Source organism: Aethalodelphis obliquidens, unplaced genomic scaffold (genome assembly GCF_003676395.1).
Source record: "Aethalodelphis obliquidens isolate GAN/ISIS:26980383/991018 unplaced genomic scaffold, ASM367639v1 scaffold105, whole genome shotgun sequence".
Lineage (NCBI taxonomy): Eukaryota > Metazoa > Chordata > Mammalia > Artiodactyla > Delphinidae > Aethalodelphis > Aethalodelphis obliquidens.
Genome location: NW_020838049.1, coordinates 749530 through 763905, shown reverse-complemented (window position 1 = coordinate 763905; position 14376 = coordinate 749530). Strand labels below are relative to the sequence as shown.

At 40.0% G+C, this 14376-nt stretch overlaps 1 long non-coding RNA gene and 1 pseudogene across 1 annotated transcript in view; both read left to right on the top strand.

The window, feature by feature from the left end:
- LOC113614809 (uncharacterized) overlaps window positions 1–12272 on the top strand; it is a 35184-nt gene extending 22912 nt beyond the window's left edge. The window contains exon 3 of the long non-coding RNA XR_003430737.1: window positions 11685–12272. This is a non-coding gene — a long non-coding RNA (uncharacterized LOC113614809). The remainder of the gene's footprint in view (window positions 1–11684) is intronic.
- LOC113614806 (osteoclast-stimulating factor 1 pseudogene) lies at window positions 4209–6193 on the top strand (annotated as a pseudogene).
- Window positions 12273–14376: the final 2104 nt, after the last annotated feature.

The window sequence follows — 14376 nt, the reverse complement described above, 5'->3', positions numbered from 1 at the left end:
ATAAAACATTCTAAGAGACATGGTCCCTGACTACACCCAACTCCCTATCCCACTTCCCTGCTTCATTTTTCCACTGCCACCATCTAACAGACTATTTTACTTATTTTTGCTTATTGTCATGTCTTCCTAAAAATGTAAACTCTCTGAATGCAAGAATTTTGTCTACTTTGTTCGTCACTATACCGCCAGTAACTAGAACAGTGCCTGACACATAGTAAGAGCTCAACAAAAAATAATTTCCAGAGCCTCTGCCTCCTTTTCCTGTCTAACTTTTCTAGTTCATTATCCCAACCCCCACTACTGTCACCGCAATCTGTTGAGTCCTCAGTTGTTCTCTGTTCTCATATGTGTTTAGTTTTATCTTCCCAGCCAAGTTGTACATTTCTTGAGGGCAAAGACAACATAGGATTTCTTCTTTATAATATATAGCACCTAGCAGAGTGTTGGGCATGTAATCAACATTTGTTAGATTCTTGATGATTATATTCTATCTACAGTGAACCAGAGTCTTTCAAGGTAAGGGTGCCTATTGGATAACCATAAAAGTCTTCCAAAGGGGCCAGGCAACTGGGTGAAAGGTATCCTTCCTTTGTGAATTCTCAAATGCTTTGTAATAGAAGCTTCCATAGCTCAGAAAACCAGGTAAAGAGTTCATTGTTTACTGGGAGCTTAAGGAAAGAAGGAGGCTGCATAGGAATCTTCAATAATTTCTAAGACGATGTCCTGGGGCAATACAAGTATGATTATAACTTTTATACTACTATCCGCACCTGCTAGATCAGCTGAGAAGAGGATGGATGATCCAGATCCAGGTGCACATCTAAATCTGAGAGGTGGACTTTAAATCCTTGGGTGGAGTTTATAAAAGTTAATGTAGCCACTTTGGAAAACAATTTGGCAGTTTCTCAAAAAGTTAAAACATAAAGCTACCATGTGACCCAACATTTCACTCCTAAGTATCTACCCAAGAGAACTGAAAACATATGTCCACATAAAGACTTGCAGGTGAATGCTCATAGGAGCAGTATTCATAATCGCCTCAAGCTGGAAACAATCTAAATGTCTATCAGTTGATGAATAAACACAAAATGTGGTTCAGTTATACAATGGAAAACTGAGCAAGAAAAGGGAACAAACTGATACATGCTACATGGATGAACCTTGAAAACATCATGCTAAGTGAAAGGGCTCAAACATAAGACCACATATTGTATGATTCCTTTTACATGGCAAATCCAGGGAAGGCAAATTTATAGAGACAAAATAAATTAGTGGTTGCTTAGGGCAGAGAATGGAAAAGAGTATTACCTGTAATGGGCATGAAGGGTCTTATCAGGGTGATGAAAATGTTCTGAAAGCAGAGTTATGGTGATGATTGTGCCATTTGGTAAAGTTACTAAAAATCATTGAATTGTATACTTGCAATGAGTAAATTTTATGATATGTAAAGTATACTTCATTAAGTTATTTTTTAAAAGTTAATGTACCTTTTTTTGATTGTAAAGGGAATACATACTCATTATAAAAAGTATAGAAAAACATAGAAAAGAAATAATCAGTATCAAGAGATAACATTTTGCTTATTTCCTTGTGTGTATGATTTACATAATTGAGATTATTCTTTATATGTCATTTTAAGCCCTAATTTTCTGATCAAACATAAGCATTTAATCTCATCATTAAAGTAGCTGAGTAATATTTCATCATGGAGGTTTATCATAATTCATTCAACTACCCTCCACTGCTGGATATTTCAATTTTATAAATAACATGTGCTAAGTATCTTTGTACCCAGAAAATCACTAAAGCTTATTTTTCAATCTAGTTTATCCCCTTCTCTTAGTATCTATCTTACAACTCTTGAATTTGACCTTTGAAATATGGACTTCTTTATCTTAATTTGGAGAAGAGAGCCCTGCTTAAGCACAGAGATTCAGTCATGATTTCAAAATAGGGCATAGGTTAAAAAAAAAAAAAAAAAAAAAATAGGGCATAGGTGACAACAGAATGAAGCTGTTCAGCTGGGCCTACTTGTTTGTGAGAGAGAACAAAGCAGGTGTCAGGTCCTGGGATCTGCACCCAGAGAGTGAGGATTCCAGTGCAGCAAGAGGTCTGCAGCAAGCCCAAGAGCCCCAGCCCTGTATTCCCTGGCGGTCCAGTGGTTAGGACTCCGAGCTTCCACTGCAGGGGACACGGGTTCGATCTCTGGTTGGGGAACTAAGATCCCACATGCCACTCAGCACGGCCAAAAAAATAAATAAACAAAACACACACACACACACATAAATAAATAAATAAAAGCAATGCTTTTCCCCTGACCATACAAGAGAGAAAAGTAATACAGTTTCACTAATACATACATACATAGATACTTAAAGAAATACATATATGGGGCTTCCCTGGTGGCGCAGTGGTTGAGAGTCCGCCTGCCGATGCAGGGGACGCAGGTTCATGCCCCGGTCCGGGAGGATCCCACATGCCGCGGAGCGGCTGGGCCCGTGAGCCATGGCCGCTGAGCCTGCGCATCCAGAGCCTGTGCCCCGCAACGGGAGAGGCCACAATAGTGAGAGGCCCGCGTGCCGCAAAAAAAAAAAAGAGAAATACATATATGAATAATTATAATTTAACAATACAAAGAAGTGAAATCCTAAAATCCTTCCATCTAGGGCATTCAGATACTTGTATATTTATTTTTTTAATTTATTAATTTCCATATATATTCATTTTTTAAATTTATTTATTTTCTTTATTTTTTTGGCTGCGTCGGGTCTTAGTTGCAGCATTCAGGATCTTTTGTCGTGGCCCATGGGCTTTTCTCTAGTTGTGGTGTGCAGGTTTTCTCTCTCTAGCTGTGGTGCGCAGGCTCCAGAGGGTGTGGGCTCTGTAGTTTACAGCACGGAGGCTCTCTGGTTGAGGCGCACGAGCTCAGTAGCTGTGGCAGGCGGGCTAACTTGTCCCGCGGCATGTGGGATCTCAGTTCCCCTACCAGAGATTCAACCTGCGCCCCCTGCATTGAAAGGCGGATTCTTTACCACTGGACCACCAGGGAAGTCCTTATATTTGTATATTCAAAACAAGCAAATAAAATAGAAATTCTGTAGTATATTTAACTGCTCTCTTTTTCATCTGTTATATTGTTATATATATATAATGATTATATATAATGAGATATACTATGGCTAGGTCTTTGACATTTTGTAAAAAGAATTCTCTCCTGTGTCTTAGTTCTTTATCCTGTGGTATTAGGGTATTCCTGACTTTATTCCCATGTACCATCACTTTAAATTTTAAAATTTGCAGGCATGTGTCCAATCTACATGAATATGCAGTGTTTTAAATTATAGGCTGAGGATTTAGCAAATTTCTTAAATTGGAATTTAAGAAAATCTTCAGCATTTCTTAAGTCATATCCTATTCAGTGTCCTATTTTCAGTCTTTTTTTTCCAGAGAGAAAAATTCCCCAGAGTTATGCAGCATTCCAGAGCATGGTCCTTTTTATTTAATTATTTTGGAAGATGAAAAGCTTTTTCATAGCACCCCCACAAAATCCGTTATACCAAAGCACCACGCAGCCACACAGCGCATTGAGCCCAACACAGTGCCCGCGACTGTGGCTCTCCTCCTCAGCTTCTTGTCTCTTCATCCTTCAGGCCTGCCGCTTTGTATACGTGGTCTCTTCTGAACGCAGCTTTAACACTAACATCCCCGGTACCCAGACACGTCTCCCTGAACCTGTCTCAGTGTGTTGGGGAGTTGTTCCTTCAGCACCAGTACCCAACCATAGAAGACAGAATATAAAGTCTTCCTCAATCCCACATGAACTGTGTCAGTCGTGAGATGGTAAGAGGGGCCATGTTAGCAAATACCTGCCAACTATTCTGAAGCCAAAGCCATTCGTTCTGATAATGACTTCTAGAAATATAACTGACGTAAATTATTTTTTTGATTTGGAGTAGAGTTGATTTACAATGTTGTGTTAGTTTCTGCTATACAGCAAAGTGAATCAGTTATACATATACATACACCCACTCCTTTCTAGATTCTATTCCCATATAGGTCATTATGGAGTACTGAGAAGAGTTCCCTGTGCTATACAGTAGGTCCTTCTTAGTTATCTATTTTATATATAGTAGTGTGTATATGTCAATCCCAATCTCCCAGTTTATCCCTCCCCCACCTTCCCCCTGGTAACCGTAAGTTTGTTTTCTACATCTGTGACTCTATTTCTGTTTTGTAAATAAGTTCACTTGTACCCTTTTTTTAGATTCCACATATAAGGGATATCATATGATATTTGTCTTTCTCTGATAACTGACTTAAACTTAATAACTACATTCAGCAAGTGATTTCACTCAGATACCTACCCAGGTATACCTTTGACAAACAACTTAATCCAGAAGGTATCGCTCAAACTTAGATTCTCTGTGTTTATTTGTTTTTATGTTTGTGAGAGTTGTTTTTACGTTTGCTTTTGTGATTTTAGTGAAACCTTTAAAAATGTTCTCACCGGTGTTACTTCAGCTGTGCTGCCCTGACGTAGACTGTTAGGGCTTAGATTATCGAGTTGTCCCAGTGTTGACCGAGTGTGATCCCTGCTGTCACTTTCTCACATCTGTCTGAAGTGTCACCCTCCTGGGCAGGTCTGAGTGGCTGGGTTTCACCTGAAGAAAAGACCAGTTTCTTTCTCACAGATTCTGTGAATCATGTTACTGACCAGGTCTCTTCCCTGCCAGAAAGACCAAATCCATGTGTAGGGCCCACCTCTAGCAAGTATGTCAGACTTCAAGGCATGTTCACCCATCTCATGGCGGGCCTTGTTTTTTTCACTATGTCTCTGTTACAACTCTGTCATGAGCTTTTTATATATTTTTGCGAGCCGCCTAAAATTCTCTCTGGAGGTGTAAGTCGATAACTAATTTTAAATCAATTTATCATTCCATACTGCATAGAAAGAGTTCTAACTGAACTCATTTTAAAGAAACATTCTTCTTCAGGGACATTTATTTAAAAGTTATGGTGCTCCAGGAAGAGAGATGTCGAAGCTGCCACCCAAACCGGTCAAACCAGGCTAAGTTAAAGTGTTCAGAGCTCTTTATACGTTTTGAACCCAAACTCCAGATGAATTGTACTTTGAAGAAGGTGATATTATCTACATTACTGACATGAGTGATACCAGTTGGTGGAAAGGCACCTCCAAAGGCAGGACGGGACTGATCCCAAGCAACTATGTGGCCGAGCAGGTAGAATCCATGGGCAATCCATTCCATGAAGCTGCAAAAAGAGGCAACTTGAGCTGGTTGAGAGAGTGCTTGGACAACCGAGTCGGTGTTAATGGCTTGGAGAAAGCTGGAAGCACTGCCCTGTACTGGGCTTGTCATGGGGGGTCACAGAGATACAGTGGAAATGCTGTTTACTCAACCAAACATTGAACTGAACCAACAAAACAAGTCGGGAGACACAGCTTTGCATGCTGCTGCCTGATGCAGATATTGTCCAGTTGCTTCTGGCAAAAGTTGCTAGAACAGACTTAAGAAACAATGAGAAGAAGCTGGCCCTGGACATGGCTACTAATACTGCCTGTGCATCTCTCCTGAAAAAGCAACAGGGAATAGATGCAGTCCGAACATTAAGCAATGCCGAGGACTATCTTGATGATGAAGAATCAGGTTAATTCCTTTCTGGAGCTTTGAGATCTAAAACTTCTGTTGCTTTTGCCATTTCAAAACATTGTCTTTGCCAGAAGAGTGTTGGTAACTGTAAAAAAAAAAAAAAAGTCTATATGAACGTGGCAGTATTGCACTGTTTGAATAAAACATGTAAATGAATAGGTCTCACCTTCAGTTTGCCAATAAGTGACTGGATATTTTGCTGTATAAAGTACATTTTTGTTCACCAGAATAGAACAAGAAGAGATTATTTCTATTTATCAAGCTTAGAGGAATTTTAAGAATTTTTTCTTTTAAAAAAATCGGGATTTTCTTTTTTTTTTTTAAAGTTCTTTACCTCAAGGATTGAGATATTTTGAATGGATTTTTCAAGGGGGGAAGGCTTATTATCATAATAAACCAAAAGACTTAATAGAAAATCGTCAGCTATTCTGACAAAAATAAACATTTTAAGAGACTTTATTTCCTTTGTTTTGTGGTATCACTCTTTGCTGGTAAATAAATAAAGCTTCTTATATTTAGGTAAAGACTGATTTTATTTTTTAAATAACATTTTGTATTATTAGCACAGAAGAATCATAGTAGCCAAATTTTCTTTCTTTCTTTCTTTTTTTTCCTGGATACAGTGTACTTTATTGACGGTACATGACAAGGTAGGGCTCCCTAAGCCCCTCCCCTTCTTTAGGGGGTCTGGGATGGAAACCATGTGGAGGTCGGGAGATTCTCAGTGTCTTGGAGGATCGAGTTGGCCTAGTAGCCAAATTTCTGTTCAGCCTTCTATATCTGCTTTGATTAAAGTGAAGACGACAATCATTGAGGAGATACATTTCTAATAAAATATATAAACTTTAATAATATAAAAAAATAAAAGTTAGGTAGAGTGCTCCTTTCTGGGAGCTGACAGAATTTAAAAGTTCATCACCAATGTTCTCCCTCTGCTACCCCTTCCCTGCTTTTTGTAGAAAGAGGATTGAAAAGACAATTGGAAAGAAAGGAGAATATTAGACATACACAGCTAAGTTCATTTTAAAATAAAGAGAATGTTAAAAGGAAACAGAGAACACTGGACATACAAAGTCAAATTCATTTGTTTATTTATAAATATGTCATGTATATTTAAAAGAATATACACATTGTTTTATTGAACTAGGACTATTATTCTGGGTGAATAGCTAGAATTCGTACTCAAGTTTATAAGAACTAGAGGCTAAACTGACTTGATATGATATCTAGTAAATAAATTAAAAATATGAAATTATCTTAAATGCACTGAGGAAAGTAGGTTATGTCCTATGTACAATTTAATCTCAAACCAATTTCTTCCTTAATTGTCTGGACTTTTTAGAATATTATTTTGTCTCGTGGGTGGTTTAAGAGCTTAGATTTGGTTTTGGTTAGGAGGTGACTGAGATGTTTAGTGGGGAAAGGGGAAAGAGTAATTGGTCATTGCTACTTGGTGGTAGAATTAAAGAACCGTGAAGAGTTTGTAAAAATCAGACATGTTTCTTATAGTAAAGGAATGCTTTTGTAAGATAACTTGTTACCAAAATTATCACTGAAGAGAATGTCTTATAACCAGATCAACAAAACTGTATTACTGAACATTATCTATAATATTATTTAGAGTGTATAACATATATTTCTATGCACACCAACGTATCCTTACTTATATTGATAAACGGGCTGCAAGTTAAGGAAAAGGGGTGATAGTTTGGTAGAGAATAAAAACTCAAGGCAAGGGCTTCCCTGGTGGCACAGTGGTTAAGAATCTGCCTGCCAATGCAGGGGACACGGGTTCGAGCCCTGCTCTGAGAAGATCCCACATGTCACGGAGCAACTAAGCCCGTGCACCACAACTACTGAGCCTGCGTGCACCTAGAGCCCATGCTCTGCAACAAGAGAAGCCACCGGAATAAGAAGCCCGCACAACGCAATGAGGAGTACCCCTGCTTGCGGCAACTAGAGAAAGTCCGTGTGCATCAACGAAGACCCAACACAGACAAAAATAAATAAATAAAACAAATAAATTTATTGAAAAAAAAAAAGAACTCAAGGCGAATCTCAATGTGTCTCCACTGCACCCCTATCTCTCCTTCCTACCTTCCCACCTTCTTGCTAGCCATCTTGGATGATGAGGCCTGGTGGGTTTGAATTTAGAATGAATTATATGTTGACTTTTACCACCCGCTTTGGGACTTAATAAAGTCTTCAAACTCTTTTGAGTAACTGGCATCTGGACCTCATTGGACAGATGAAGCAGAGCTAAGACTACAGCTCACTAATCTTGGTTGTTGCTGCTTTCTTGTTATTATAACCAATTATTCTTCTGGAAGAAACAGATCTTTTTTTTTTTTTAGAGCCAATATTTTATTTTACTTATTTAGTTTTTTATACTCTTTTCCATTATGGTTTAATCACAGAATATTAGATATAGTTCCCTGTGCTCTACATTAGGACCTTGTTGTTTACCCATTCTAAATTTAATAGCTTGCACCTACCAACCCCAAACTCCCAGTTCCATCCCTCTCCCTCCCCCCACCCCCACCCCCCACCCCACCCCCCACCCCCCGCCCCGACCTCCAGGGGAAGCAAATCTTGATTTTCCACATAACTGTTGTTAACAAATCTTAACTCTGGCTTTCTATGATTTCTCTGATCCAATTACTTTAGCTCTTCCTTCACTTCTTGCTTAAAATCAAAAGCCTTGTCATTGTGTAAACTGACATTGTGCAACTTCTTTGTATTTCAAGAAATAAATTCTCTATAATCTCACCTTATTATCTATTACAAACTTTGCTAAAGGTAAAAGAAACAACAAAGCATTTGAAGTGCAATGCACAGTCTCCTTCATGTATTTTAGTACAATCTAATTTTATTACAAACTATATTTCGCATAAAATCTTAACTGCCATTTCTCCCTCAAGAACCTACAGCTGTCCTTTCATCTACAGATCCTGCATTTACTTTTGATAAAAAGGCAGTATTTTGTGGGCTCTGATTTCTTTGGCTCAACCCATTAGCGACACTAACAATAGACTAATTGTCAGTGAAATTAGCCTTTTATCTGTCACCCTCTCCCCTCCTCCACTTCCTTTTTTGTTTGTTTGTTTATTTATTTATTTATTTTAGCTGCTTTTGGGTCTTTTTTATGATACACGGGCTTTTCATTGCGGTGGCTTCTCTTGTTGCGGAGCACGGGCTCTAGGCGCGAGGGCTTCAGTAGTTGTGGCATGTGGGCTCACTAGTTGTGGCACGTGGGTCTCGGTAGTTGTGGCACGCAGGCCTCAGTAGTTGTGGCTTGCGGGCTCTAGAACACAGGCTCAGTAGTTGTGGTGCACGGGCTCAGTTGCTCCGCAGCATGTGGGATCTTCCCGGACCAGGGCTCGAACCCGTGTCCCCTGCATTGGCAGGCGGATTCCTAACCACTGCGCCACCAGGGAAGCCCTCCTCCACTTTCCAGCTAAGTGCAGTGACAAGGACCAACTCTGCTGGCTTGAAACAAATTATTTCATCTCCCTGAGCCTCAGTGTCCTGTGCAAAGGAAGCACAGCAACACACATATCTTGGGTTGTTGGGCAAAATAGGTCCAATTCTTCCGGCAAAGTCAGCATTCAGTAAGTGTGAATTTCCTTGCCCTCAAAGAAGGAGCTTGTAGGTAACTACACACATGTATTGGCACACAATACATGTTTTTTTAAAAATCACTCTCCCAAATAACTCTCAAAATGTTGAAGCAAAGAAGTCTGTCCAAATTGAAGCTTGGAAAGAAATAGTTTAAAAATGTGTCCCCTCATTTAAGGTTAACTTCAACTTGACTTTCAAATGATGATAAATTCATTCTCAAAGCATTTCCTTTATAGTATTCATCACTATATTACAATTGTAATTAAATGCCTTGGGTGTTTTGGAACTCTATCTTGAAGTGGGGGACTGTGCGTGTCTTGGGCCCCTCTTTAACCCCAGTTGACACATTGTAGGTGATCTCAATAAATATTTGAGGAGTCAGTGAGTGAGCATCATAGTCTGTTTCTTTTTAAACAGTGCTTCTGACAGGCTGTAGGTTAATCATTTTGAATCCATCTTTTTCTCTTTCTGAGGACTTAGAGTGAAATTATCACTCACCCTTTCTCCCCATTTCAGAATGCTTTTCACTTGGCATTAATCTCATTAAAAGAATCTGTTTTTCAGTGATCTTTCTTCTGCTCTGGAAATACACTCTTTAATAATTGGAGGAGATAGGCTAAAAGGCAAAGGCTTCTATTCAAAGAAATGCTTACTGCAAAATCATTTTATTAAAGCAAGACTCGACGTGTGAAAAATGGACCCTTGTATTTTTTGTCTAGTAATGTTAGATTTTTACCTGTTACAACTTCATAAAAGATATACACTGATATTTCCTTTGGGCACTCAGTAAATGTACTTGAAACATTTTCCTAAAAGAGGGAAAAACATGTATTTAGAGAAATTCCATTTTAGTTTCTCTCTTATTCTAAGCAAAAAAAGCTGCATTTGCTACAGCTATACTTGACACTTTCCATTCATTATTTAACTAAAAATTCATTGGAAAATCTGCCTTAAAATCCATCCATAGAAAAGAGGAAAGGATTTAATATTTCAGTGAAGCTGGGGACAGGGAATGGAAAGAATGTATAATGGGTTTGAATTCTTCAACTGCTTTTTTCCTGGGGGTGGGAGTTTGCGGGGGTGGGAGGCTTTTCTCTAAGAGTTATTGTGATAGGATCTTCTAACAAAGGCAGCTCTTTTCTACTGTTTTTCAGACCCTTATGGGTTGGGATAAGGACTTATGGGGATGGAACCATAGAGACTAAACACATGAGCTGGGATTTTTTTTATATTTCAAAGAAATTTCTGAAGAACATGAGATTCTTTAGCTTTGTGAAATGGTCTGAAAAACACTTTTCTAACTCTGAATATGAGCAGTTTCTATCTTATTCCGGCCCTTAAAACAAGATTCTCTGTGTACTTAAGAATTACATTGGAGTTTGTAAAGAGTACACAGTCAGTGGGTGTGGGGCTGAGCACAGGGAACGCATGTCTACCAGCAGGTTATGAAATTCTTATGAACAATAAACTATGCTTCGAGAAACACAATTTTTTTTTTTCCGGTACGCGGGCCTCTCACTGTTGTAGCCTTTCACTGTTGTAGCCTCTCCCGTTGCGGAGCACAGGCTCCGGACGCACAGGCTCAGCAGCCATGGCTCACGGGCGCAGCTGCTCCGCGGGATGTGGGATCTTCCCGGACCGGGGCACGAACCTGTGTCCCCTGCATCGGCAGGCGGACTCCCAACCACTGCGCCACCAGGGAAGCCCAAGAAACACAATTTTAAGATAAAAGTGGGCAACTGAGTTTCAACTGAGTTTCAACTCCACTTTTCCTGTTTTTCCTTCATTTCCAATCAGACAGGGTCTCAGATTACCTTCCCACAGGTTCTCCATCTGCTTCTCATCAGGATCAGCCTACCAGGGAAGGTCCAGGATAGGATGTAGTCCCCAACTCCCAATCCATGTCCTCACCCCTCAGTCCCATGTTGCACTTCTTTTTGGAGCCCACTTGCTTATGATGGTCTCAGCATGGTTTTCTATCCCACTTCATTCCCTTGTGTTCACAGACTCACCATTAATATTTATCCAGGCATTTCGTTCTGGATCTCTATGAACCACAGTGATTATCTAAGAATGAATCAAGAGTGAGGTAACCATGGAAACCACAACCAGGAAGAACAATAATAGGAACTGGGGTGTTAAGCTTAGAGATTTAGATGTAATTTGATAGCTATCACTGAGGGAATGGATGTCTTACAGAAGTTAGCTTAGACTCATTCTGTGGAGTTCCACAAGTCCTAAGTAAAAGTCCACTGAGTAAAAGTTACACAAAAGTAGATTTTTGGCTAAGCATAAAGAAAAACTTCCTAACAAAATTGTAGTCTTGCAAAGTTATAAAATTCCAGTCACTAGGAGTGTTCAATTTGGTAAAGGAAAATATTCTCTTATTTTCAGGTTCAGGATTTATTCATTTGTAGATGGCACCCCAAACAGAGGGGATACAAAGAAAAAGACATGTTTTATGTTTTGGAGGAGCTCAAAGTCCAGCAGAGAATTGGACATGTGAGCAAATACACTGAAGAAGATCGTGTTGAGTGCAACAAGAGAAGAGTAGACAGTTGCAGCCCACAGCTGGCATCAATTACAGGCAGGTGAGTGAGCAAGCTTCAGAGATTCTAGATCTCGGACTTTGAGCTGACACCCCAGCTGACACCAAGAGGAGCAGTAACAAGCTTCCCCCAACCCTCAAGCTCTGTCCAAGCTACAGATTACATATATACACATATAGGTTGGTTTAAGCACTAAGTTTTAAGGTGATTTGTTATGAAGCAACAGATAACTAGAACAGGGATGAAATTAATCTGTATAAAGAACATAGAAAAAATGCCTAGCACATAGTAATTACTCAATAAATTCAAGTACTATGATTATTATTTTATTATCATTGTTATAAAAGTGATGTTATTTAAAAACCATTGGGGCCTTCTCTGGTGGCACAGTGGTTAAGAATCCGCCTGCCAATGCAGGGGACACGCGTTTGATCCCTGGTCCGGGAAGATCCCACATGCCGTGGAGCAACTAAACCCATGCGCCACAACTACTGAGCCTGTGCTCTAGAGCCCGCAAGCCACAACTACTGAGCCCACGTGCCACAACTACTGAAACCCACGTGCCTAGAGCCTGAGCTCTGAAACAAGAGAAGCCACTGCAATGAGAAGCCATGCACCACAACAAAGAGAAACCCCCGCTCACCGCAACTAGAGAAAGCCTGCGCAGCAACGAAGACCCAACAATGAAGACCCAACACAACCAAAAATAAATAACTAAATAAATTTATAGAAAATAAAAAGCATTATATATCACGATCTAAGCCCATTTATTCAGCTTTATTGCTCCATGAACCATCTGCTCACATTTCCTGCCTTTTCCACATGCTTTTCCTCTTTCCCCATTGTCTTCCCCCACCGCATTGTCTGCATTGCTCATGGCCACGTGGAGCATGCCTGCAAGGAGCTAAGTATTTCACATTTGCAATATGCTCTTCCTCCCCTGGACTCTTGCAGTACTCTCCCTCCTGATCTAGCCACTTTCACATTGTTCCTTCTGATCCATTCTTTCATGCAGCGGCCAGAGAGATTTTTTTTAATTCAAATCTGACCATATCACTCTTCTATTTAAAATCGTTTGATGGTACCCCACTGTCCCTAGGACACAGCTTCCAGCTCTGTGACTTCAAGCCCTGTAGGTCTGCCCTCTTTTCACCGCCCCGGTTTTACCTCCTTAGCTCACTGTGTTCCAACTAGTCTGACCTGCCTGTACCTAGCCTCCTTTGGTCCTGGAACACACTGTTCACTCTGGCCCTTAGGCTCTTTAAAGAGCCTTTTTAATTGGTTTAGCTGCTCACTGTCCTTGAGGGCAGACCTCAAGGTGATGCAACACCTTAAGTTTTGCTTTCTCAGGGAAGACCCTATGCTCCATAGTGCTTCTTAATGTTAAATAAATGATAGTTTGCATAATTATTTGTTTGATGTCTGCCTCCACGAAGGCAGGGATGAATATTTCTTCAAAGATATATCTATCTTTATATATGTATATACACATATATATGTGTGTGTGTGTGTGTGTATACATATATATATAGAGAGAGAGAGAGAGTTCCCATATATCTCCCTACCCCACACATGCATAGTTTCCCGAGCTACATTCCGGAGTGGTGCATTTGTCACAATTGATGAACCTACCGTGACACATCATAATCACTCAAATTCCATAGTTTGCATTAAGATCATTCTTGGTGTTATACATTCTGTGGGGTTCGACAAATATGTAAGGACATGTAATGATCATACATTATGCACTAGGGTAGTTTCACTGCCCTAAATATCCTCTGTGCTCTGCCTAGCCATGCCTCCCTCCTCTCAAACCCCTGGCAACCCCTGATCATTTTCCTGTCTCCATAGTTTTGCCTTTCTCAGAATGTTATACAGTTGGAATCATACAGTATATCAGGCTCCTAGTTTTAACTAACACTTATCTCCTCCTGGGACTTTATGCCAATAAACGTTTTTCAATGCTAAAAACACCATCCTTGCCTTCAAAGTGTTCATCATTAAGTAGTGCGGGATTCAGAAGCAAAATAATGATAATAATGAGAGACAAAAAGTATGATAAGCACTCTGACAGAGTGCTTCAGCAAGGTAAAGTGTAGGTCAATCAAGAAATCCTCCCTTAGGGCTTCCCTGGTGGCGCAGTGGTTGAGAGTCTGCCTGCCGATGAAGGGGACACGGATTCGTGCCCCGGTCTGGGAAGGTCCCACATGTCGCGGAGCGGCTGGTCCCGTGAGCCATGGCCGCTGAGCCTGCGCGTCTGGAGCCTGTGCTCCGCAACGGGAGAGGCCACAACAGTGAGAGGCCCGCGTACCGCAAAAAAAAAAAAAAAAAAAAAAGAAATCCTCCCTTAAGGAGCTGGCACCCTAAATGAAGTTTAAAAACACATAGGATTTATCCAGTTGGTGATGTCTAGGGAAGATTTTCCAAACAAAACAAACAACGCAAGCAATTAAATAGATAGTAAAGAAAAATAAAAGATAAATATTTTTTTAAAAACCAGGAAACGCTGAACAGATTTTATTGCATTTAACTCTCAC